This window comes from Aquarana catesbeiana, linkage group LG07, assembly GCF_042186555.1.
Source record: "Aquarana catesbeiana isolate 2022-GZ linkage group LG07, ASM4218655v1, whole genome shotgun sequence".
In the NCBI taxonomy this organism is placed as follows: Eukaryota; Metazoa; Chordata; class Amphibia; order Anura; family Ranidae; genus Aquarana; species Aquarana catesbeiana.
This window is the reverse complement of record NC_133330.1, coordinates 178,997,511-179,022,450: the sequence shown is the minus strand read 5'-3', so window position 1 is coordinate 179,022,450 and position 24,940 is coordinate 178,997,511.

Here is a 24,940-nt window from a genome sequence, read left to right as displayed (position 1 = left end):
AACAACTTTTCTACACAAGAGACTGTAGGCAGCAAGTCTTGTCACATAAGTTTGGAGGGAAAGAGTACTCTGCTGGTTTTGGATTCACATTGATAGCACCCAAGGCCTATGTAAGTACACAAGATATGTGCTAAGCACACGAGACAGTAACACATCTCAAAGGAATTTTTACTATATTAAAGTAAGTGGAAAAAGTGGAAAAAAGTTCAACCCAAGCAAAATAAATGCATGCCATATGTCTCTACACATACAGGAGTGAGAGCAATAATTCTAGGCCAATTATTCATGGTTAATTCTAAAATGATGACCTGCAGGGGTTTTTAAAGTGGCACCTATAGAAAATGAGGGTATCAAAGTGTGTTGCAATTTCACAGGCACATCCAATTTAAGGTCTTGACATGTTGGGTATCTTTTTACCTGACACAACCTCATATTTTATATTTTGAGAAAACATTGAGTAATATATTTCATTTGTGTTACCTAAAATTAACTTTAGAGTATTTTTTTAATGTTTGTGCTTGATAAAAATGTGTTAATATTGAATGTAATAAAAAAATTGGAACTGCCACTATTTTAATCCCTAGCGTTTCTGTATTCAGAAAATATATAATATTTTAAGGTTTTAAGTAACTAAAATTATTTTTTAAACATGTATGCAAAAAAAAAAAAAAACTCTCTGGCAGCAAAAGGGTTAAAGAATATATGCTATGCAGTTAGAAAGTTACATTTTATGTTGTTTTAGCAAGGAAATACCAGTAGTTTTCTATTAATTGAATAAGTAGTAAAATTGAGCACGCAGTAAAGTGTAGATAGGTGTAAATAATGTGTAATATTTTTATTTACAGATACATGAAGCTAAATATGTTAAAAACAAAATATAATAGCTTTGTATAGTGAGTGAAACATTACATCAGAATTTTGAATAACACAGCTGGTACCAACAGATCACAAGCTGATGGCATCATTACTGCCTACGGTGGAAAGAAATTTGAAGGCATTAGGCTAGCTGTGACAATTTTAGCTAATTTCAGGATAATAGCCACTTTTACAATGTAATGATTTCAGTGCATGGATATGACGGCTCACAAAACTAGCTTGTTTCAAGAAACCCATGTTTCAAGATTGTATGAAGATGAATAATGTAGCTAAGTGGTATTCACAATGACCCACTTTACTAAACAGTTAGTCACTGGGCACATGCTGTATAGAATCTATATATTACTTAAAATGTAACTGGCATAGCCACACATAGTTCAGGTTTATAACAATATACAAAATGTCAAAATGTGTTCAAAAAGTATATGGTTTGATAGAAATAATAGCAGTATAAATTGTAATTTAACAGAGAAAGTGATGCACTGGAGACTATTGAATTATATTAGGACAAGGTTATGTCTTCTGCCTGTTGCATATGAATTGAAAGTATTATATTTTCATAGCAGGGGCAGCCAGACGCCTTTAGTGACATGTAGGAAGGGTGATATACAGGGCTTATTTTCTGCCAGAATGTGCCTGTATGCCTAACAGTCACATTTAGGCACAGCCATGTGCCCTAGTGACAGCCACCTTTAGGTCTACTCCTCCTTTACTGGTGCCTAGTTTCAGGCACCCAGGGTTCATGGACCTGAACCATTTTCTGAGTATTCTGGTCCTGATTCCTTGCCTACCTGCCATAAGACGCTATGGTGGGTGCAAGCATCCCTGGATCAAGTCAGCTGCTGGCTTCTTCCCCTGGTGCCTATTACATTCAGATGCAGCTGAGCTGTATCCCACAAGTAGCAAGCTGTTCACATTGCATTAGGCAGTCTATTTATTCTAATTGTCAACGCTCATGAACACATGAAAAAATAGGCCCTGAACTATTTGAAGTATATGTTCCCTTTCTACACTATCCCAATCTTTACTCTGTGTTGTACATTCCCTATGTCATGTCTTCTCACTCTGCGAGATGTGCTGCATCTTCCTTATTCCACGCTGCCTCATTCTATAAGCTGTTCCTTATGCTCCCTATTTTACACTCATTCTGCATATTGTGTTGTACATTGAGATTGCATGCCACACCCATCCCAAAAATGCTTCTTTCCCCAGATACAATATATAAAATAAGGACTCAAGATACCAAATTTTTTGGCAAATAAAATGGCCGCGGCACTTTATTTGTTTTTCACATAAAATATCCTTCAATACTCTTTTATTATCAACCAAATGACATCATAAATTCAAATAAACCTCAATTCTTGCTGCTCAGTTCTTGAAACTCGAGCAGCAGTACCACATATTTTTCTACATAGAAAATAAACAGTCCGCCGGATGCCAGGGTGACCCAACCACATAAAGTGCTCACGACTGGATGGGAGGGAGGTAGCTTTCTTCTTCTTGTCTTGCCGCTGGGAAAGAGGGAGAACTCTATCTCCCCAGCCCTTAAATAAACTCTCACAAGTTTTCCAGCAGATTCCCTGGCTTCCCGTTGGTCCGCTAACCTGGTCCTGAAAAAACCTTAAAGGGGACAGCACCTTAATCACCTGCTGGTCTGAATGCTGTAATCCCAAAATAAATATATAAAATAATGGAATGGGGTGGCCACAGTCTCAAGCAAGTGGGCCCATATTGTGCCCCCTTTATACATGAGACTGCCATACCGCTCCCAAAAACACTCTTTTTACCAGATACAATATAATGACTCAAGATACCAAATTTTTGGACAAATAAAACGGCCGCGGCACTTTATTGGTTTTTCACATAAAATAGCCTTCAATCCTCTTTTATTATCAACCAAATGACATCATGAATTCAAATAAACCTCAATTCTTGCTGCTCTACTTTTGGGACTCGAGCAGCAGTACCACATATTTTATTACATAAAAAATAAACAGTCCCCGCAAGCCGGACTTGCAACGCCAGTGTGGCCCCACCTCACCACTGTGGCCATCACAATACCGTAATGTAATTCCAGGACCCATATGGTGAAAATATCCATGCCTATGTCTGAAAGGTGGACCCCGTCTCTCCTGTACAAGCCTGGGATACCACCTTCCAGATCCATGTGCCTATATGATAATCCCCCAGTCGTGGGCATAAACTCCAAAGCCCTATTAATTCTTTTCCGCATCTTCTCCATGACCCTCCTCTGAGCTGAGGAAAGCCATACGAGCCGAGGGGCGATTTCAGAAAAAACAATCATTGTACCTGGGGAAGTGACCGAAAAAACGATTAAGATCCCTTTTTATCATAAACGATAAATCAAGCGTTCCGACCCTACTCAAGTCATTCCCCCCTAAATGAACCACCAAGACAGAAGTGGGGGCCAAATCTGATATAATCTAGACAAATGTAAATTAAATTGATACCATTGAAGGCCTCTTATACCTTTCCAAAATAAATTAAAGGATTCCGGTTACAGTGACAAGTTCATAGTGTAGCTTCTCTGGCCACTCTCTTATGCGCCCAATAAATAAACAAATGGCCCAGAATCCATACTGTGTGCTAATAACCTGAGGAGATTAAACAAAAAGATTTCCACTTCCCCATTTCCATAATGGCTGATTCTTGCAAACATTTCCTGGCTGCCTCTGAAGCTGCGCCAATTCTAAATGAGTGAGAGGAAAATTTAAAATTACCTAAATACAGTTGCCTTAAACATTTTTTCAAAATCCCATTGAACTGGTACCTGGTAAGAGGAGTTAAATTAGCGTGAATGAGGAAGTGCCCTTCCCATGAGGGTCTAACCCTCATAAACAGCCGTACAATCTCTACTGGGCAAACCAAAACATTTTGCTAAGCCTGCAGAGAGACCCATTTCCCTCTCCCGTCTTTTAGATTTTTGTAACAAAATTTGCACCCCTGTTTGGTCAATCAACACTTGACTACTTAGGATTCCTGAAATACCTAGCTTATTAGTAGGCACCATTTCTGAAATTCAAAAGGCCCCAAAAAATGCCAGCACAAAAGCGGTTCTGAAAAGTAGCTCTTCATAAGGTGAAAAACAAACCACTCTTGCAACCCGCTAAGTATGTCAATTGAGATTGGCCTTCTATCATCCGCTACCAAATTCCTTCGTCTATAACCCTTAAGCGCTTGCTTCACAGCAAAATACGATGAACACGGAGTAAGACCCACCAGCCTAAAGAAAAAAGAAATGACAGCTAATGTCCTTGTAACGTATCTGCTTGACAGTTGCCGTTGCATGAGCAAGGACACGAAAGCCAAAATAGCCAAAATAGCGTTTTCTGACGGAGAGCCAAAATTGAAGCCAACATCCTTCGCAAAAGACAACTACATCTTCCAAGCAGCTGCATAGCACGACCAGGTCTTGGGGGCAACCGAGCCCTTAATGGCTTCCATAATCACTCTCCACAGATGCTCTGGACATGCTAAACCCTCTTCGTCGGCCTCTGGGAGCAGCAGACGAAAGCGATCCATCTGCAACTGAGATAATGCATCAGCTATATTATTCAGATTACCTGGAATTTACTTGGCTTTAAGCCAGATGTTAAACTTTAAACAAAAAAATAACACCTGCCTCAGAACCTTAATTACTGGTAATGAACCTGATGATAGGCAATTCACCACAAACATCATCCCTTTATTATCAGTAACTACCATAATGCGCCTGTTCACAAACTCACTCCCCCACAATTCTAAAGCCACTGAAATGGGAAATAACTCTAAAAGAACTACATTCTTAGTGGCTTGGCTGCTGATCCTTGATTCTGGCCAAGTCGCACAACACCAATGTGTTTTCCATATCGCACCAAAACCTTTTGGAACCAGCCGCGTCCGTGAAAAAAATGAAATCTGGGGCAAAGACAAAATCCATCTGGAAAAGGGATCTTCCATTATAATTTTCCAGGAAATTGGACCAAACCTGCAAATCATCTTTAAGAGAACTGGTCATTCTAATGTGTGCAAAAGGTGACTTCAGGCATGATATAGCAAGGTAAAGACTTCTTGAAAAAACTTGCCCTACTGGCATAATCCTGCAAGCAAATGCCAAGACACCCAATAGCGATTGCATGTCCTTCAAGCGCATTTTTTTTCTTACCCAACGACATTACCAGTAATGCCTAGACATGTGCACACTGAAATATTTTGTTTCGGAATTTCGTTTTCATCCGAAAAATACATTTATTTAGTTACTCCCGAAATTTGTTTTTATTTATTTAGTTTTTCGTTAAAAATTGCATTCATCCGAAAATCCAAATGAATTAAGGTCGAATCTGTCATTGAAGGCTTATGGTGTCTGTCGAATGTTCAAAAAAGATTCGACAGAGCAGCTAAACTGTACGATGCCGTATAGTTTAGCTGCTCTGTCGAATCTTCTTAGAACTTTCGACATACACCATAAGCCAAAGATTCAACGTTTGTATGTTTTTTGCTGCTTTGTCGAATCTTCGTCGTTCATGTTGAATGTATATAGTTCAAACAGAAAATGGACTGGTGATAGTGATCACTGATCAGACAGGTAACAAGATATAGGTATATAGAATCTATATAGAATCTCAATCTATAATATAGAATCTATAATAATAACCCCCCCCCACAACACGGGCAGCCTCTGAGGCTATCACAACACTAGCAACACTAGTATCACTATCAAGTTCATAACACTAACACAATAGCAGCAGATTATTATGAAAAAGTTAAATTGAACTGTAGCTTGCTTTACTATTGTTCTGCTGTGCTTATGCTTAATTGCTAAATAATTCAGGTTCTCTGACAAATGGACCAGCTAAGATTGACTGTCTTCTCAAATGATTCAGTGCTAGCAATCGTAATGCCCCATACACACGATCGGACATTGATCGGACATTCCGACAACAAAATCCATTGATTTTTTCTGACGGATGTTGGCTCAAACTTGTTTTGCGTACACACGGTCGCACAAAGTTGTCGGAATTTCCGATCGTCAAGAACGCAGTGACGTACACCACGTATGACGAGACTAGAAAAGGCCAGTTCAGAATCAAGCGCGGCACCCTTTGGGCTCCTTTTGCTAATCTCGTGTTAGTAAAAGTATGGTGAGAGACGATTCGCGCTTTTTAAGACTCATGGTTTTCAGATCGTTTTCTGCTGTTCAGTTTGTGCTTGTGGGTTTGTATATGCTCTTCAGTGCGTGCAGCGAGTACCATTGACTTGTCATTGTGTTCTTGTTCGTTCGTTACTGTTTTTCAGGTCGCTCTTCACAGGCCTTACTGTTCTTCAGTGCCTTCTGTTACTTCGTTCTGAGCAGCCGACCGTTTTCTAGCCATGTTGCGTATACGTACTCCTCGTAGAGTTTGTGCTGTGCAGGGGCTTGGTGTTGGGGTCCTGACCTTGACACAAGCCCAGTCCATGAACAGGGTGGGGAGGAGTTCATGGACCAAGAATTGGTTGCTTCAGCGTGACCAGTTCTGTCATATGTCTTTGCTCCGTGAGATCCGTGAGAATAATCCTGATTATTTCAGGAACTTTCTCCGGATGATGGACCCCGTATTTCACCATTTGTTGGCTTTGCTGACCCCCTATATCAGCAGGCAGGATACCTGCATTAGGCAAGCCATCACTCCGGAGCAGAGGCTGGTTGCCACCCTGCGGTACTTAGCGACGGGGAGAAGTCTGCAGGACTTGAAGTTCTCGACAGGCATCTCCCCCCAGGCTCTGGGTATCATTATCCCAGAGACCTGTTCTGCCATCATCCAGGTCCTGCAGAAGGAGTATATTAAGGTAAGATTTTTATCCTTTAATATCACATTTTATTGTATTAATGTTTGATAATATATTGTATTTCTTTCCTCGTTCCCTAATTACCATGATTGGAATATGCTGTGAATGTCCCCTTTGTCCTCATGCATGCTTGATATTTTTGTAATTATTTTTGTTATCCTTCATACATATTTGCCTTCACTTACCTCCCCAGCATGCTCTCCTGGCCCTATATTCACCTCGTGTAGTCACTTAACAATGTATTGTATCAGCTCCATAGTAGTGCTTTACCCCAAACACCCCTAAAATGTTTTGAAATGTGATTTGTGCTTTAAATTCAGGCAGAGTGCCAGAGGCTTTTTTTGGGGGGGTCCCCAAATCATTTGGAACCCTCCCTTACCCCAACTGCTAAGTCAGCTGATACCAATTCTCTATCTATCCTCAATCATCTATCTGCTGACTTTGCCAAACCCATACACACTATACCCATCTCTTTTGTGGTCAGATGTATGGAAGAATTCCCCAAAGCATGTAGTGCAAGGGCCTGCCTGTATACTTTCAAATGGTAATGTTTAAAGTTTTTGTATTCTATTGTTATCTTGATAGGTAATAGCAGAATGTCCAAATGTGCTCAAATGTGTACAGTGTGTATTTATATCTTTGTATTATGACACTTCTTACCTGTCCAGTGGGCTGCCAATAGTGTAACTAAGGAGGGGCTGTTCAAAGTAATACCCATTATTTAGGCATTCATCTCTCAATGAAGTGGAGAGGGTTACCTGTCCAAGAGTCCCCCCCCTATAATGTTAGAAATGGCCCATGAGGGGGGGGAGGGGGAATATGATCGGTGTACCTTATACTTTGGTCTTTAAAAATTCCCATAAATAAATGTTGTCTTGATGTTGGCCAAGAATGTTTGTGTCTAATCTGCTTTCCATGTTTATGTGCAAAAAGACTAATTTATTTTGTTTTACTCCACAGTTTCCTTCAACGCCACAGGAATGGCAGACTGTGGCCTCCCACTTTGCCCAGCGGTGGGACTTTCCTAATTTCGGAGGGGCAATTGATGGGAAACACGTCCACATCGTCCCACCACCCAACTCGAGGTCATACTATTATAATTATAAGGGGTTCAATAGTATTGTGATGTTGGCAGTGGTGTCGGCTACTTATGAATTTCTGTATGTGAACATGGGGAAGAATGGCCGGATGTCCGATGGTGGAGTCATCACCCAGAAGGAGTTCTACAGGCATCTCCAGAATGGCAGCTTGGACTTGCCACCTCCAGAAGACAATGTGGAAGGACTCCCATTCGTCTTTGTTGCGGATGAAGCCTTTGCGCTGGGGGACCATCTTATGCGGCCATTCCCAATGAGGACCCTCACCCCAGACCAGAGGGTTTTTAATTACCGGCTGGCCAGAGCCAGAAGAGTGGTGGAGAACACGTTTGGAATCATGGCCAGCCAGTTGTGCCTATTTCTTACACCCATACATATGGCGGAGTATAAACTGAATCATATTATCCTGGCGTGCTGTGTTCTACACAACTTTTTACGGAAACATTCTGCCAACTATGCTAGCTCAGTTGGGCCTGAAGCTGGAATTCAAAATGAACCAACCCTGACGGTGCTTGAAAGTGGCCGTCCTGGCTTGCCCTCCCTGAGTGCCCATGATGTCCGGCTAAGATACCTTGAATTCTTTGCAGGTGGGGGGCTATCAATATGCCAGACAATGTGTGAAACCTTTTTCAAATAAAAAAAAATAAGCAAATTTTTGGTGACATTTACCGCTTGTGTTTGTTTCAGCTGACCCTGACAGAAATGTGTTGAGTCCTGAAAATGGCGTGATTGTGTAACCTAACAAAGCACCGTTGGGTGTTATTTACTAAAGGCAAAGACACTTTGCACTACAAGTGCACTTGAAACTGCACTAGTAGTACAAAGTGGATTTGCCCTTAGGAAATAAGCCCCATTGTCACAGAAAGCAGCAATTAGAACACCACAAAAGTGTTGAAGTGTTGAGACAATAATCCACGCATTCTTGATTAACAATCTTTTTAATACCTGCACAATCACATGTGCATTTAGAAAAGGTTTTTTAAAACAAACCAACATGTTTGTTGTATAACAATTTTGGGGTCTCATTAGAAAAAGTAGAAATGTCCATTTAAGATAAAACAGGCATGTTTAAAACCAACAAGACACAAATCTTGAACTTACAAAGTTCACGTTTGGTAGAACTTGAAGGCAATATCAGACATGAGTATTTAGAAACTGTGTTTGATATTGCGTTCAGATGGGGTCACCCCCAGAAAGCCAAATTTTGAAGATGCACACAAATAGCCGAATGTCAACATGTGCTATCTGCCATCATGGGGGATCAAGGGACGTGTTTTGGGGGAGCAACCCCTTCCTTTCAGCTACTTTATTATTGAGGAAGGGGTTGCACCCCCAAAACACGTCCATTGATCTCCCATGATGGCAGATAGCACATGTTGACACACTGTGTGCCTCTTCAAAATTTGGCTTTTCTACTATTTGACAAAAAATGTTAAAATTGTAGCACACCATAAAACAAAGGGATTTGGAGGGGTTTTAAACTCTCCCCAAAACATCAATGATGTTCTTATTTTTTTGAAGAACATCATTGATGTTTTTCTTGATGTCCAAGTCCCTATTACACCCCATGATCTCCCCAATCAGGATCTGTGCACTTTCCGAGGTGAAAGGATCTGGATCCACAACATCACGATCACCTAAAAAGATAGAAACCAAAAAAAAACATGTATGAATAATATGCTGGCATCCATCTCTTACCTGAGCCTGTGGTCGCCGACACTCACCTGTTGTGGTGCCAATTTCCACCACGTCTTCCTCCTCCTGCTCTTCTTGCCTTGGTTGGATTTCCCCTTCTTCCAGAGGTGGGGGGTCTCTGGTCTCCTCGGATGAGGGGTGTCCTCCGAGTCTTTTCTCCCCTATGTAAAAAAAAAATGGTATACTTAGCACTAGGGATGAGCTTCGAGTTCGAGTCGAACTCATGTTCGACTCGAACATTGGCTGTTCGCAAGTTCGCCGAACAGCGAACAATTTGGGGTGTTCGCGGCAAATTCGAATGCCGCGGAACACCCTTTAAAAGTCTATGGGAGAAATCAAAAGTGCTAATTTTAAAGGCTAATATGCAAGTTATTGTCATAAAAAGTGTTTGGGGACCTGGGTCCTGCCCCAGGGGACATGGATCAATGCAAAAAAAAGTTTTAAAAACGGCCGTTTTTTCAGGAGCAGTGATTTTAATAATGCTTAAAGTCAATCAATAAAAGTGTAATATCCCTTTAAATTTCGTACCTGGGGGGTGTCTATAGTATGCCTGTAAAGGGGCGCATGTTTCCTGTGTTTAGAATAGTCTGACAGCAAAATGACATTTTGAAGGAAAAAACTCATTTAAAACTACCCACGGCTATTGCATTGCCGACAATACACATAGAAGTTCATTGATAAAAACGGCATGGGAATTCCCCAAAGGGGAACCCCGAACCAAAATTAAAAAAAAAAAATGACGTGGGAGTCCCCCTAAATTCCATACCAGGCCCTTCAGGTCTGATATGAATATTAAGGGGAACCCCGGCCAAAATAAAAAAAAAAAATGACGTGGGGTTCCCCCTAAATTCCATACCAGACCTGAAGGGTCTGGTATGGATTTTAAGGGGAACCCCGCGCCAAAAAAAAAAAAAAAAACGGCGTGGGGTCCCCCCAAAAATCCATACCAGACCCTTATCCGAGCACGCAACCTGGCAGGCCGCAGGAAAAGAGGGGGGGACGAGAGTGCGGCCCCCCCCCTCCTGAACCGTACCAGGCCACATGCCCTCAACATTGGGAGGGTGCTTTGGGGTAGCCCCCCAAAACACCTTGTCCCCATGTTGATGAGGACAAGGGCCTCATCCCCACAACCCTGGCCGGTGGTTGTGGGGGTCTGCGGGCGGGGGGCTTATCGGAATCTGGAAGCCCCCTTTAACAAGGGGACCCCCAGATCCCGGCCCCCCCCGTGTGAAATGGTAAAGGGGTTCTTACCCCTACCATTTCACTAAAAAACGACAAGAGACAGTTTTTGACAATTCCTTTATTTAAATGCTTCTTCTTTCTTCTATCTTCCTTCATCTTCTGGTTCTTCTGGCTCTTCTGGTTCTTCCTCCGGCGTTCTCGTCCAGCATCTCCTCCGCGGCGTCTTCTATCTTCTTCTCCTCGGGCCGCTCCGCACCCATGGCATTGGGGGGAGGCTCCCGCTCTTCTCTTCTTCTTTTCTTCTCTTCTTCTCTTCTTCTCTTCTTCTCTTCTTCATTTTCTTCTCCGGGCCGCTCCGCAATCCATGCTGGCATGGAGGGAGGCTCCCGCTGTGTGACGGCGCTCCTCGTCTGACAGTTCTTAAATAACGGGGGGGCGGGGCCACCCGGTGACCCCGCCCCCCTCTGATGCACGGTGACTTGACGGGACTTCCCTGTGACGTCACGGGGAATGCCACAGGGAAGTCCCATCATGTCCCGTGCGTCAGAGGTGACCCCGCCCCCCCCCCCCCCCGTTATTTAAGAACTGTCAGACGAGGAGCGCCGTCACACAGCGGGAGCCTCCCTCCATGCCAGCATGGATTGCGGAGCGGCCCGGAGAAGAAAATGAAGAAGAGAAGAAAAGAAGAAGAGAAGAGCGGGAGCCTCCCCCCCATGCCATGGGTGCGGAGCGGCCCAAGGAGAAGAAGATAGAAGACGCCGCGGAGGAGATGCTGGACGAGAACGCCGGAGGAAGAACCAGAAGAGCCAGAAGAACCAGAAGATGAAGGAAGATAGAAGAAAGAAGAAGCATTTAAATAAAGGAATTGTCAAAAACTGTCTCTTGTCATTTTTAACATTTTTGACACTTTTTTCGTGAAATGGTAGGGGTACTTATGTACCCCCTTACCATTTCACACAGGGGGGGGGCCGGGATCTGGGGGTCACCTTGTTAAAGGGGGCTTCCAGATTCCGATAAGCCCCCCGCCCGCAGACCCCCACAACCACCGGCCAGGGTTGTGGGGATGAGGCCCTTGTCCTCATCAACATGGGGACAAGGTGTTTTGGGGGGCTACCCCAAAGCACCCTCCCAATGTTGAGGGCATGTGGCCTGGTACGGTTCAGGAGGGAGGGGGGCCGCACTCTCGTCCCCCCCTCTTTTCCTGCGGCCTGCCAGGTTGCGTGCTCGGATAAGGGTCTGGTATGGATTATTGGGGGGACCCCACGCCGTTTTTTTTTTTTTTTTTTGGCGCGGGGTTCCCCTTAAAATCCATACCAGACCTGAAGGGTCTGATATGGAATTTAGGGGGAACCCCACGTCATTTTTTTTTTAAATTTTGGCCGGGGTTCCCCTTAATATCCATACCAGACCTGAAGGGCCTGGTATGGAATTTAGGGGGACTCCCACGTCATTTTTTTTTTAAAATTTTGGTTCGGGGTTCCCCTTTGGGGAATTCCCATGCCGTTTTTATCAATGAACTTCTATGTGTATTGTCGGCAATGCAATAGCCGCGGGTAGTTTTAAATGAGTTTTTTCCTTCAAAATGTCATTTTGCTGTCAGACTGTTCTAAACACAGGAAACATGCGCCCCTTTACAGGCATACTATAGACACCCCCCAGGTACGAAATTTAAAGGGATATTACACTTTTATTGTTTGACTTTAAGCATTATTAAAATCACTGCTCCTGAAAAAACGGCCGTTTTTAAAACTTTTTTTTGCATTGATCCATGTCCCCTGGGGCAGGACCCGGATCCCCAAACACTTTTTATGACAATAACTTGCATATTAGCCTTTAAAATTAGCACTTTTGATTATTCATGTTCGTGTCCCATAGACTTTAACGGTGTTCGCGTGTTCGAACTAACTTTTTTCCTGTTCGCATGTTCTGGTGCGAACCGAACAGGGGGGTGTTCGGCTCATCCCTACTTAGCACACAGATATTTGAGGGAAGAACTATAAATATGAAACATTGCTTGGAAGTGGGGTACAATTGTCTATTTTGGCTGAGTTCCAAGATGTAGAATTTTTAGTGTCCTTTGTCAAGCTTCAATACTTTACCTGTTTTGTACAAGCTTCACAGATGGAGACACCCCTATAGTATACACTGGAGCACCTGTGTGGGCCCCCTAATAAAAAGGGTGTTCTTGTGTCCCACACTAGTGCTCCAGCGTCCAGATGTCTAAACAGCTGCTGAGAGTCCTCTCCTTACACAGAATCTAGTTTGCATTTCATTCTAGTAACAAACCCATCTACACAACCAAATTATTTTCAGACAAGTAGGCCCTAAAAAATGTGGGCAAATGCATATAGCCAAAACAATGGTGTTTTATAGGCCGAAAGAAAAATGTTTGATACGAACGAATAATGTGCCCATGAACATGAAAGTTGACATTTTAAACTGGATAACAGTTAAGAAAAGCACATGGAGCAGCACAAACGTAATAAACACAAAAAGAATAGGAACACAGCACAACTACTTACTTTTTTGCAGCACTCTCCGGATCTTTCTGTACTGCTCGTGCTCTCTTAATTTTAGGTTCGTGCACCGCTTCCTGAGCTGATCTTTAGATCGACGTACCCCGAAATTCCGGTGCAGACTTTTGACCACTTTCACCATGATCTTGGCCTTTCGGACATTGGGGTTGGGGTAAGGCCCATACTTTCCATCATAGTCGACCCTCTTCATTATGTTGACCATTTCCAACATCTCCCCAAAGGACATATTTGATGCCTTATATCATCTCCTTCTGGATCGGGATGTTTCAGGCTCTGGGCTTTCCTCCTCCTCCTCCTCGTTGGTGTAAATATCAGACACCTGCTCTGACTCCTCCATGTGCTCTTCCCCACTGCGCCAAACAAGAAGGGGCAGGGAATAGACTAGAAAGAACGTCAGGGGCGGGCGGAGTTTCACGCATGTTCAGTGTCTATAAAGCGTAACACACGTGCGTAGTACGTACGATCTGTGAGCGGAGGAAGGAGTAATGAAGGTAAGATTTAACATTGGGCCTATACTGCTTCTAGATTGAGGCCTGTATTTGCACAAGTTTAGAAGACTTTAGGCTGACATTAGGGTTTGTCTTGTGTTGTGTCTTGCAGTGAAAATGGATATCTTGAAAGATAAGGACTTTATGGCATTCTTCATTGATATGTTCAGGGAGCTGCCCTGTCTATGGGAGATAAACCACCCTGAATATAAGAACCAAACAAAGAGGAAGGCAGCGCTGGATAATTTGTTGGAATTTGTGAAGACGGTGATCCCCAGGGCAGACATCACCTATTTGAAGATCCTAATTGGTGGCCTGAGGAGCACTTATCTAAGGGAGAACAAGAAGGTCCAGGATTCCCAGAGATCAGGAACTGCAGATGACAGGTCCCTAGTAGTCCCCAGGCTGTGGTACTATGACAGGCTGCATTTTCTGGCAGGTCAGACTAAAACCCAGGCCAGCACTCTCCAGTCTTCCTTCCACGCTTCCTTCCCCCCCCAGCTGAGGCTCCTGATGCCCAACCTGGGCCTTCCAGGCAGCAACATGTGGAGGAGCCCAGCTTGAGCCAGGTATAGCATTCCTCTAAATATTTCTGGTTGTCCCATCAATGATGTTAACTAGATGTTAGTTTGGAGTACTAATTTATGATTGTGATTGATGATGCAAAAACTACAACCATGTCCCTTTTTCATACACAGGAAAGTCTCAGCCAGGAGGTGGCCGGGCCAAGCAGGCTGCCTGATACCCAGGTCCCTACCCTACACCTTGACAAAGTGGCAGGAAGATGAGTAACCTGGAGGAGGCTGCCATAGGCCTCTTTTGGAAGGCTACAGAGGCCCTGAGAAGCCCACACAGTGTGGAGGAGGACTTTGCTGGCCTAACTGCCTGCAAAATGCTGCAGATGGAGGAGGGCCAACGACTCCTGTGTGAGTCCTTAATTTTGGAAGCTCTCAATAAGGGGTTGAGGGGCCAAATAACATGTGCTACCCACATTTGTAACTTCACACATGGTCCTCCTCCTCCTCCAGGTCCTACTACTCATCTTCCTCCTCCTCCTCCAGGTCCTACTACTCCTCCTCCTCCTCCTCCTACAGGTCCTACTCCTCCTCCTGCCACATCTCCAACACCAGAGCGACAGCCAGGAAGGAAGCGTGGAAAGAAGACCAGAGAGTGATGACCCTGGGTCCAGTCTGGTCTGGCAAAAGATTCAGCATCTTGTAGTACCACAGCCTGGGGACACAGATGTCATCTGCTGCTTTCTGGATCTCTGGGACTTCTGGACCAGACTGCACTCCCTTAGATATGGACTCCTCAGGCCACCAATTTTGCAGGAAAAGATTTGATGTCTGCCCTGGGGATCCAAGGCTTCGCCAATTTCTGATGTTTCTCCAGCGTTGCCTCCCTCTTTGTTTGGTTCTGAGTCCTTAATAAAGGATTTTTTGTTTCAATTATACTCGCTTATGTGTGTTTTCCTTAAAAAGGGACAGTTTGTGAGGATTCAGGTACATTTCAAAAATACAATGTGAAATTAACAAGGGACACCAACACCAAGCAACCTTCTTGAGATTAAATAATACAAGATAATAATGGTGTTGTGGTAGCTTGACACACAAAACACACACAAAAATATTATGGAGTAAAACTAAAAATAAAATAAAACAAAGATCAGCCTTGAAAAAAATACAACCCCCCCCCCAAAAAAAAACAGCCTTGAAAAAAAAAAATAAAACAACAAAAAAGAAATGTTGTCAGATGTGACAAATCCAAATATATTGAGGGAATCACGATAAATAATAAAGAAAGAAGTTTGTGAGAAGTCTGTGTGAATATGAGCAGCAAAACGACTTCATTCTTCTTACATTATAAAGAAGAAGAGAATGCGCTGTATTAAACCATTCTTTACATTGCAGCATGACGAAAGTGCTGTATCCATTGCGAACGTTAAATTTTACCAGACCAAGCTGTTCCGTCTCGGAATTTCTTCTGAGCATGCGTGGCACTTTGTGCGTCGGAACTGGCCACACACGGACGGAATTGACGCGATCGGATTTTGTTGTCGGAAAATTTTATAGCCTGCTTTCAAACTTTGTGTGTCGGAAAATCAGATGGAAAATGTCCGATGGAGCTCACACACGGTCGGAATGTCCGACAACATGCTCCGATCGGACATTTTCCATCGGAAAATCCGACCGTGTGTACAGGGCATTAGTGAAAGTAAGTTGGCTGTACGTGTGTACTTAGTTCTAGCTATTTTACTGCTCCTCCTCTTTGGTTACAATCAGCCAATAACATTCATCATTATCCTTATATTTATTTTACTTCCCCCACCCAATTCCAGCAGTGATCTTTTCTCTCTATGTCAAATCTTTTCTCTCTATGTCAAATCTTTTCTCTCTATGTCGAATCTTTTCTCTCTATGTAGAATAATCTTGGACTAATAGAGCTAAGGTTAGGCACATTCGACCACAGGTTCAATGGACACAGATTGTTATTGTCAGCATTATGTCAAATCTCCTATCTATATCGAACTGTTGTCGCAACGAAAACGAAAATAAATCCTTTGTTTATGTCGGATCTTTAGTTTTTCGTATTCTGCACTTTCGTTATCATTTGTTAAAATGATAACGAAAATACCTGAAATTCAGATGAAAATGCATTCGGACGAAAACGAATGCACATGTCTAGTAATGCCTTTAAATTCTGCAACTTCGCCAACGGCAGGCTAAACTCCATACTGCAAGTATCAATCTGTATGCCCAAAAATTCTAAAGACATACTGGGCAGCCACGTCTTCTCTTCCGCCAATGGAGTACCAAAAATGTGCGCCACCTCCCGAAAAGCTTGCAATGTACTATAACAAAAATTACCTCCTGCTGGTCCTATAAATAAAAAATAATCTAAAGCAGTGCACCACTCTATCCTGCTTCAATTGGCAAACAAGCATCCAGTGCAAAAAAGTAGAAAACGGCTTTAGCCAATAAAGCACCAGCACCAACCGCCCTAATTTTGCTATTTACTTCCTCAAAAGTCGCATATGATACTGAGCATAACTCCCCATTGATATCATTGTTTAATGAACCACCTTTGGGAAAGGATAAATGGTGAATGATCCAAAAAGATCCCGGCTCCCGTTTAGGCACCACACCCAATGGTGAAATGCGACAATTTTTAAATGGTGGATATGCAAATGGACCTTCAGTTTTGCCCAATTCAATTTCTTTGAGAATTTTTTCTCTAACCACCTGTGGATATACCTCCACTGATTTCAAATTCCCCACTACTGCACAACCTTTCCCTGAAAAAGAAGGGAGAGGAAAACTGTTCGCAAAACCATCAGTAAGAAAAAATGATTTCTCTCTGTTTGGGTACCTGACCAGCCATGGGTACATTTTTTCCAGCCTCACTGGTGTGCAGCCTTTTTTGAAAAATATATTTTGTCCCCTGACTAGTTCCCATATTTGCATTTTTCCTGAAACACTTTACTGCAGGGTGCGTCCTAGCACAATAGGAACATTCGTGCCTGTATCTGCACATGGTATTTCAACAACATTAGCTGTCGTTGAAAGCAAAACAATAGCCTTTCCTAAAAGATTGACCAGGGCTGGCTTAGGCATCGCTTGCTTTTGCAGTAAAGTTAAATTGAGCCACCACCCAACACCCTTCATACCTCACTTAAGTGATCCATGTATGGACAGCTTTTGTCTAAACGACTCATCGTAATAGTACCAGCCCAATCCACCAAAATTCTTGTAAGCTTCTAAAATGTGGTCTAGATGCTGAAACAACACCCTCACAGCTCTGGGTGTTTTTCTGCCATCACTCCACAATATATGCAATAGGCCTGCAGCCAATTGTTAAATGACCTAGGAATTGGCCTATGCCTATCTTCCTCGCTTTTTTCTTCTCCCCTCCTATCCGACTTAAATGCAAAATCCTTGTGAAAAGGAAGGAACTATAATATATCTATGAACTCTCCCTTCCAAATGTTTTCCTTTACCACTGTGCCTAAATGATAGCTCAGGGGGGAGATCTCACAGAGCATAAAGCGTCTTTCATCCAAATTTCAGGGACCGTGAGCCTGGCAGGCGCAGCCGTCTGCAATGCTCCAGCCCTCAAATCTTTTTGCATTCCAACAGTAGCCACAGCATCAGTCACCTGCTGAGCCAATACACTTACACCTGAAATTTCAGAAATTGCAGCAGCTGCAGGGCTCACTGAGCAGCTAGGAGCTGGAGTGACACATGTAACAGGCACATTCTCTGACATTCTAGGAGCCAGAGACTGTATCAAAAATGACAAAGAATTTACTAAGCCAGATAAAACACTTAAATTACATGACTCACCAGCTGCTGGGGGCAGCACTGTATCCTGACCAGCTTCAACCTCCAGCAGCATTCTCCTGTCTGAGCCTTGTGGTGCCTGCCCGATTGGCAACACCTGTGAAATGTCAGCATGCCAGCCTCCTTGCTGTACTGTAACTTCCTCCTGCTGTACTTGCGCTAAAGCCTCATGCGTCCTCCCCCCTCTTCTGTTCCTCACAGCTGGCGGTCCTTCTCTTTCCCTGTGCTCCACTCTCATCACAGGTGAAGGAGAATAAGACCTCCTCTTCTTTCTCACTCTGCCACTCCAAAATCGTTCATACGTCTTTCGTACGTAGCACCTTCTTATATTGTGTTGTGGCATTGGGCCATATCGGGTCAATATTCTATATTTTGACACTGTGTGGTAAATTCTGAAAATGTTTTACATTGCATTTTTTCATAATCATAGTCTTCACTAAATTATAATTTGAAGTCTGGGGTACTTTTGGCTGTAGCTAAGCTTCTGTATTGTGAAAAGAACATTTTATAAACCATTTGTGAGCAAGTTTTTTTTTGTATTTTCACATGCATATTTTTATTGTAAAGCACTGCCTATACTGTGCACTGGGTGGTGCTTGGAAGGCAGAGCAGTGCTGGATGGGGCTTAGTAAGAATGAGCCAAACACCCCCCGGTTCGGTTCGCACCAGAACATGCAAACAGGCAAAAAACTCGGACAAACGTTGTTAAAGTCTATAGGACACCAACATGAAAAATCAAAAGTGCTCATTTTAAAGGCTTATATTCAAGTTATTGCCATAAAAAGTGTTCGGTGACCCGGATCCTGCCCCAGGGGATATGTATCAACGCAAAACATTTTTTTTAAAAACTGACATTTTTTCAGAAGTGATTTTTTAATGCTTAAAGTGAAACAATAAAAATGAAATATTCCTAAGGGGGCGTGGCCTGACGCGGACCATGATGGACGCCTAAGCCCTGTGCTCTGCGCCGCTGACGGGATCTAAAGCCAATCTACACCACAATCCGACCCCCGCTCCGATTACACGGAGGGGGGAAGACAGCAGGACCGTCCCGGGCATGTCTAGGAGGCGGAATAAGCCACCAGCACCTCGCCGCCTCACGGATTACTATCCCCCCGCCGCTATGAACGAGGCCCAAGATGGCGCCGGCGCCGGGAGTTTCACCTCAGAAGCGTCCCGCGCTGCACACAATGAGACACAGCTGGAAGCTTCTTTCGAAGACGATCTCATCTCCCAGCCGCTCAATCGCTCACACAAGGAGGACATGGACACCCTCCCATCCCCTGATGTCTCCTCCTCACAACAGGGCACGGATAGAGGTAAGAGACTGGCCTCCTCCCCAGCCATCTCCCCCAGCAAGTAGCCACAGTACAAAAGGCATCAATGGGCTGATAGAGAACTTGATACAGCACACACCCCAGCTCTGGCAACCATCCTTGTCTCTGACAGCCCTGTGACAGAATCCATGATGAAAGCCATGCTCCTTACCCTGCAGAGAGATCTACACAGAGAACTGCAACTCTCTGTATCTCAAATACATGGAAGGGTAGATCACCTGACAGAGAGAACAGCTTGAGGATAACCTGCAGGACCATGTCAGGGCACACAATGAATTACTAGACGCACATGAACATCATGCGTCTGAAATACACCATATGAAGCTGAAATAAGCAGATTTGGAAGACCGTTCCAGAAGGAACAATATTAAATTCAGAGGTGTCCCCGAATCTGTTAAGCCAAATGAGATCACGCCCTACCTGCGAGAAATGTTCTCCAGCTTACTACCCCGCCTAAACGCACGAGACATCATGATTGATAGAGCGCACAGAATCGCCAAGCCAGCACACCTCCCCCCTGACACCCCCAGGGACATACTAGCGAGAGTGCATTACTTTCAAGTTAAGGAGCAGATTTTACAAATTGCCACAACCACTAAACCGCTGCCAGCACCTTACACAAATGTCCTCATGTTTAGTGACCTCTCCAAGGCCACAATGGAGATGAGAAAAGCGTTCACCCCTGTAACCTCTGTGTTACAGGAGAAGAAAATTACATATAAATGGGGTTTCCCTACCAAACTACTGGTCACATACCAGCAACAAACAATTCCCATCCTTACCCCCAAAGATGGATATAAAAAGCTGACCAATTGGGGATTTCTACCCGTATCTGACAACCAAAAAGAATACAGGGGCTCCTACTCATGTCCTCTGTCTGCAAGCAACGGGATACACGATCCAGGCGAGATCCGTAACAACAAGCAGGCCCTCGGTCCTTCGCACCACTAGGATCCCTGATGGGCACAGTTTCTGAAACACATCCACCCCTAAGGTTATAGTGTGCTAAGCACACTGTTATAGTTGCTTTACTTACTTTTTGTTCCTACAGAGATATATATTATTTCTCTCTTTTTATTCTCATTTTTTTTCTTTTCGGTTCTCCTAACAGTGTTTACACGATCATACCGAACGTATAATCTATTTACTAGTTGACCTACTTCCGCATTATAACATATTTGACAGTCCTATGTAACTGCTGCGGGTGTTTCTTGTACAACTTTTGTAAATCACAGCCATACTTTGTATAGATACCTACTATATTGTCTGAATCATATTTGCTTGGGACGAACAGAAGAGGTGTGGAATCTCACTCCTTTCATTCCCAACCCAGGTCATCCCCCAATATCATGGCCTTCAAAATCACCTCCTTAAATGTAAAGGGACTGAATTCCCCATTCAAACGCAACCTCCTCTGGAAAGAGGCACTATCCCATCATGCTGACGTATTTTGCGTACAAGAAACGCATTTCGAGAAAGATAATTCCCCAAAATGCTCGCATAAGCAATACCCGCACTGCTTTTTTGCCAGTGCCCCCACCAAAAAAAGGGGAGTAATGATTGCAATTAATTCCTCGATCTCCTTTCAGCTACACCACTGTGAAGCTGATGAAGACGGCAGATACCTGATTCTCTCTGCAACGATTGCAAACCAACACCTCACCCTAGTGAATCTATACGCCCCTAACACTGGCCAAAAGAAATTCCTTACCAAACTGATCTCCAAACTGACACCGTATAGATCTGATCCAGTTATATTATGTGGAGACTTTAATGAAATCGTTGACACAACCCTAGACACATCCAACCCTACTAAACGTAGGCCCTCTGCCTTGTCCTCACTTCTCCATATAGAAGATCATTATGACCCGTGGAGATGTACCCATGACACAGAGCGAGATTACACCTTCTTCTCCAGCCCCCAGCAGTCTTACTCTCGGATCGACATGTTCCTCACAGATAAATTTCTCCTCCAATCAATCACTGAAGCACACATAGGTACAATCACATGGTCGGATCACGCACCCATATCCATCACATTATTCAATTCCAAAAAGACTACGAGTCATAATATTTGGAGGCTAAACACATCCCTCCTCACCAACCCATCCTTCGAAAATGAGCTTCGATCCGAGATTGAGACCTACTTTGATATCAATGTACATTCTACTACTGACCAATCCATAGTTTGGCATGCGCATAAAGCTTTCTCACGGGGCCTCCTCATTAAATATGGAGCACAAAATAAAAAACAACAAATGGCCATCACAGAAACCCTACTAAAGCAGATCAGAGCTTTAGAATATGCCAACAAACAAAATCCATCTCCCAAATAGTCCCTAGACCTCAAAAACCTAAGATACGATCTTAGCGAACACCTCCACAAAAGGTTTGATTACTTCGTTAAACGTCTTAGGCTGCAATATTACTCCTCAGCCAACAAGTCAGGTGCGTTCCTGGCCAAGCAACTACAAAAATACCGGGCCAATAATAAGATACAATACTTATTCAACTCCCAAGGTAAAAAAGTTCATAATCCTCTAGATATAGCAAACGAATTTAGTACCTTTTACGCCAAACTTTACAATCTCAACGACCTAAATCAAGAATCCAAGCCAAAATTGCAGACATAGATGAGTTTCTCTCCTCTATTCACCTTCCCTCAATATCCACTGAGCAACTAGAATCTATCTCTGCACCTTTCTCCCCCGAGGAAATCCGCATGGCCATCAAACGTTTACCCTTACACAAAGCCCCGGGACCGGATGGATTCCCGAACGAATATTACAAACACTTCACGGACGTGATCACCCCGCACTTATGCACCACCTTTAACCAGTACATTAATACAGGCAAAATCCCCACAGAAGCCCTGGAGGCCCTCATTGTCACCATACCCAAACCAGGCAAATCCCCTGACAACCCAGCCAACTACCGTCCGATCTCACTCTTGAATACTGATACCAAAATATATGCAAAAATACTAGCCCAATGAATATCCAAAGTCATTCCCCTCATCATACACCCGGGCCAGGTCGGATTCGTGCCTGGCAGGCAGGCCTCCGATGGTACCAGGCGCCTTATTGACTTGATCCAGTGGGTAGAACACAGTCAAACGCCTTCTCTCTTCCTCTCCCTGGATGCAGAGAAGGCATTTGACAGGGTGCACTGGAAATACATGGAGAAGGTAATGCTCAAATTCGGACTGACAGGGAATATCCTCCAGGCTATACTCAACCTTTACTCTTCCCCTAGCGCCAGAGTATGGACCTCAGGCATAATATCAGACCCCTTTCTCATCACTAATGGCACTAGACAGGGGTGCCCACTCTCCCCCCTGATTTTTGCCATGGTGATGGAACCACTTGCACAAGCCATTAGATCCACACCAGCAATATCGGGCATCACTGTGGGGACTGTTGAACATAAAATCGGTCTATACGCGGACAATGTTATTATTACCCTCACTAATCCCAGATATTCCCTTCCCAATATCCAAAACACATTGGAAAAATTTAGTTCAATCTCTCTATATAAAATAAATCACAGCAAATCCGCCATGCTGAACCTAGGGATAGACCCTCAAACTTCACATCATATCTCGACAACCACTCCTTTCACTTGGGCTAAAAACTCCTCACTCCCATACCTGGGTATTCAACTAACCTTCCCCAGTAAATCTATACTTCAACTAAACTATGCCGCCCTACAGGAAAAACGTATGCGCATCTCAAAAGATATCTGTAACTATACTGTCTCCTGGGCGGGTAGAATAGCTCAAGTCAAAATGTACTTACTGCCACATGTTTTGTATATGTTCCGCACGATCCCAATACCTATGCTACCCCAGCAACTGGTGCAGATACAAAGGCTACTCAATACACATATTTGGCAACATAAACATCCCAGACTCAAAAAAGACATCCTCTTGTCTCCTGTACGAAATGGAGGAATGGGAGCCCCCAACGTCCACACATACTACAAAGCAGTTATACTGGATCAACTTCGGGAATGGTGGACGCAGTGCTGTGTTTTGGCCCCCCCCCACAAAAACGGCACCCGCTCTCCTCCCGCACAGCAGGGCACATCAAGAGAGTACAGCTTGGGAGTGCAGTGGCCTCGCGGCTGCAGATGGGGCCAGAAAGCAGTTAAATCAGGAGCTGTCAAGCCGCCCCTGTAAAGCTGTGATTCTCTCTCTCTGATGTGGCCAATCATGGGGAGGGAAACAGCAGGGAGGAAGCTGGGCGGCGGCACGGCAAAACTAATTAGAGCCGCTCTCTCTCTTTCTTCTCTCTTCTCCGTTCAGCTGACAGAAAGGGGAGGGGGGGCAAGCGGGGGAGTTCTCTGGTAAATAGAGCAGCTGTGACAGGGAGAGGAGAGATGCGGGCTGTCTGTGTATCTCCCCCGCTCGCCCCCCCTCCTCTTTCTGTCAGCCGAAGAGAGAAGAGAGAGAGAGCGGTTCTAATTGGTTTTCCTGCACCGCCGCCCAGCTTCCTGACCGCTGTTTCCCTCCCCATGATTGGCCACAGCAGAGGGCCAATCAGAAGACTCTGGGGGCATCATGGGAAGAGTAATCCCTGAAGAATGGCGGCCCCTGTGTGTGTCCACAGACATTATGCTACAGCCCCCAGCATGCATGCACTCTGCTGGGGGGGGGTTACAGGAGGAGAAAAAGAGAATACTGTGCTGGGGGAAGCCAGATAGGGAGCCACGCTATACCCGCACCACCAGAGAGCCATGCTGTACCCGCACCACCAGAGAGCCATGCTGTACCCGCACCACCAGAGAGCCATGCTGTACCTGCACTACCAGAGCCACGCTGTACCCGCACCACCAGAAAGCCACGCTGTACCCGCACCACCAGAGCCATGCTGTACCCGCACCACCAGAGCCACTCTATACCCGCACCACCAGAGCCACGCTGTACCCGCACCACCAGAGCCATGCTGTACCCGCACCACCAGAGCCACGCTGTACCTGCACCACCAGAGCCACGCTATACCCGCACCACCAGAGCCACGCTATACCTGCACCACCAGAGCCACGCTGTACCCGCACCACCAGAGCCACGCTGTACCCGCACCACCAGAGCCACGCTGTACCCGCACCACCAGAGAGCCACGCTGTACCCGCACCACCAGAGAGCCACGCTGTACCCGCACCACCAGAGAGCCACGCTGTACCTGCACCACCAGAGAGCCACGCTGTACCTGCACCACCAGAAAGCCACACTGTACCCGCACCACCAGAGAGCCACGCTGTACCCGCACCACCAGAGCCATGCTGTACCCGCACCACTAGAAAGCCATGCTGTACCCGCACCACCAGAGCCATGCTGTACCCGCACCACCAGAGCCACGCTGTACCCGCACCACCAGAGCCAGGCTGTACATGCACCACCAAAGCCACGCTGTACCCGGACCACCAGAGAGCCATGCTGTAACCGCACCACCAGAGGGGGAGAAAGATGAAGCCACTGCCAGGGTAGAGATGCTACACTACTGACTAGAGTTGGCCTCGGCAACCCAGAGTGAGCGAACGTCCAGCCAGAGGGATCACTGT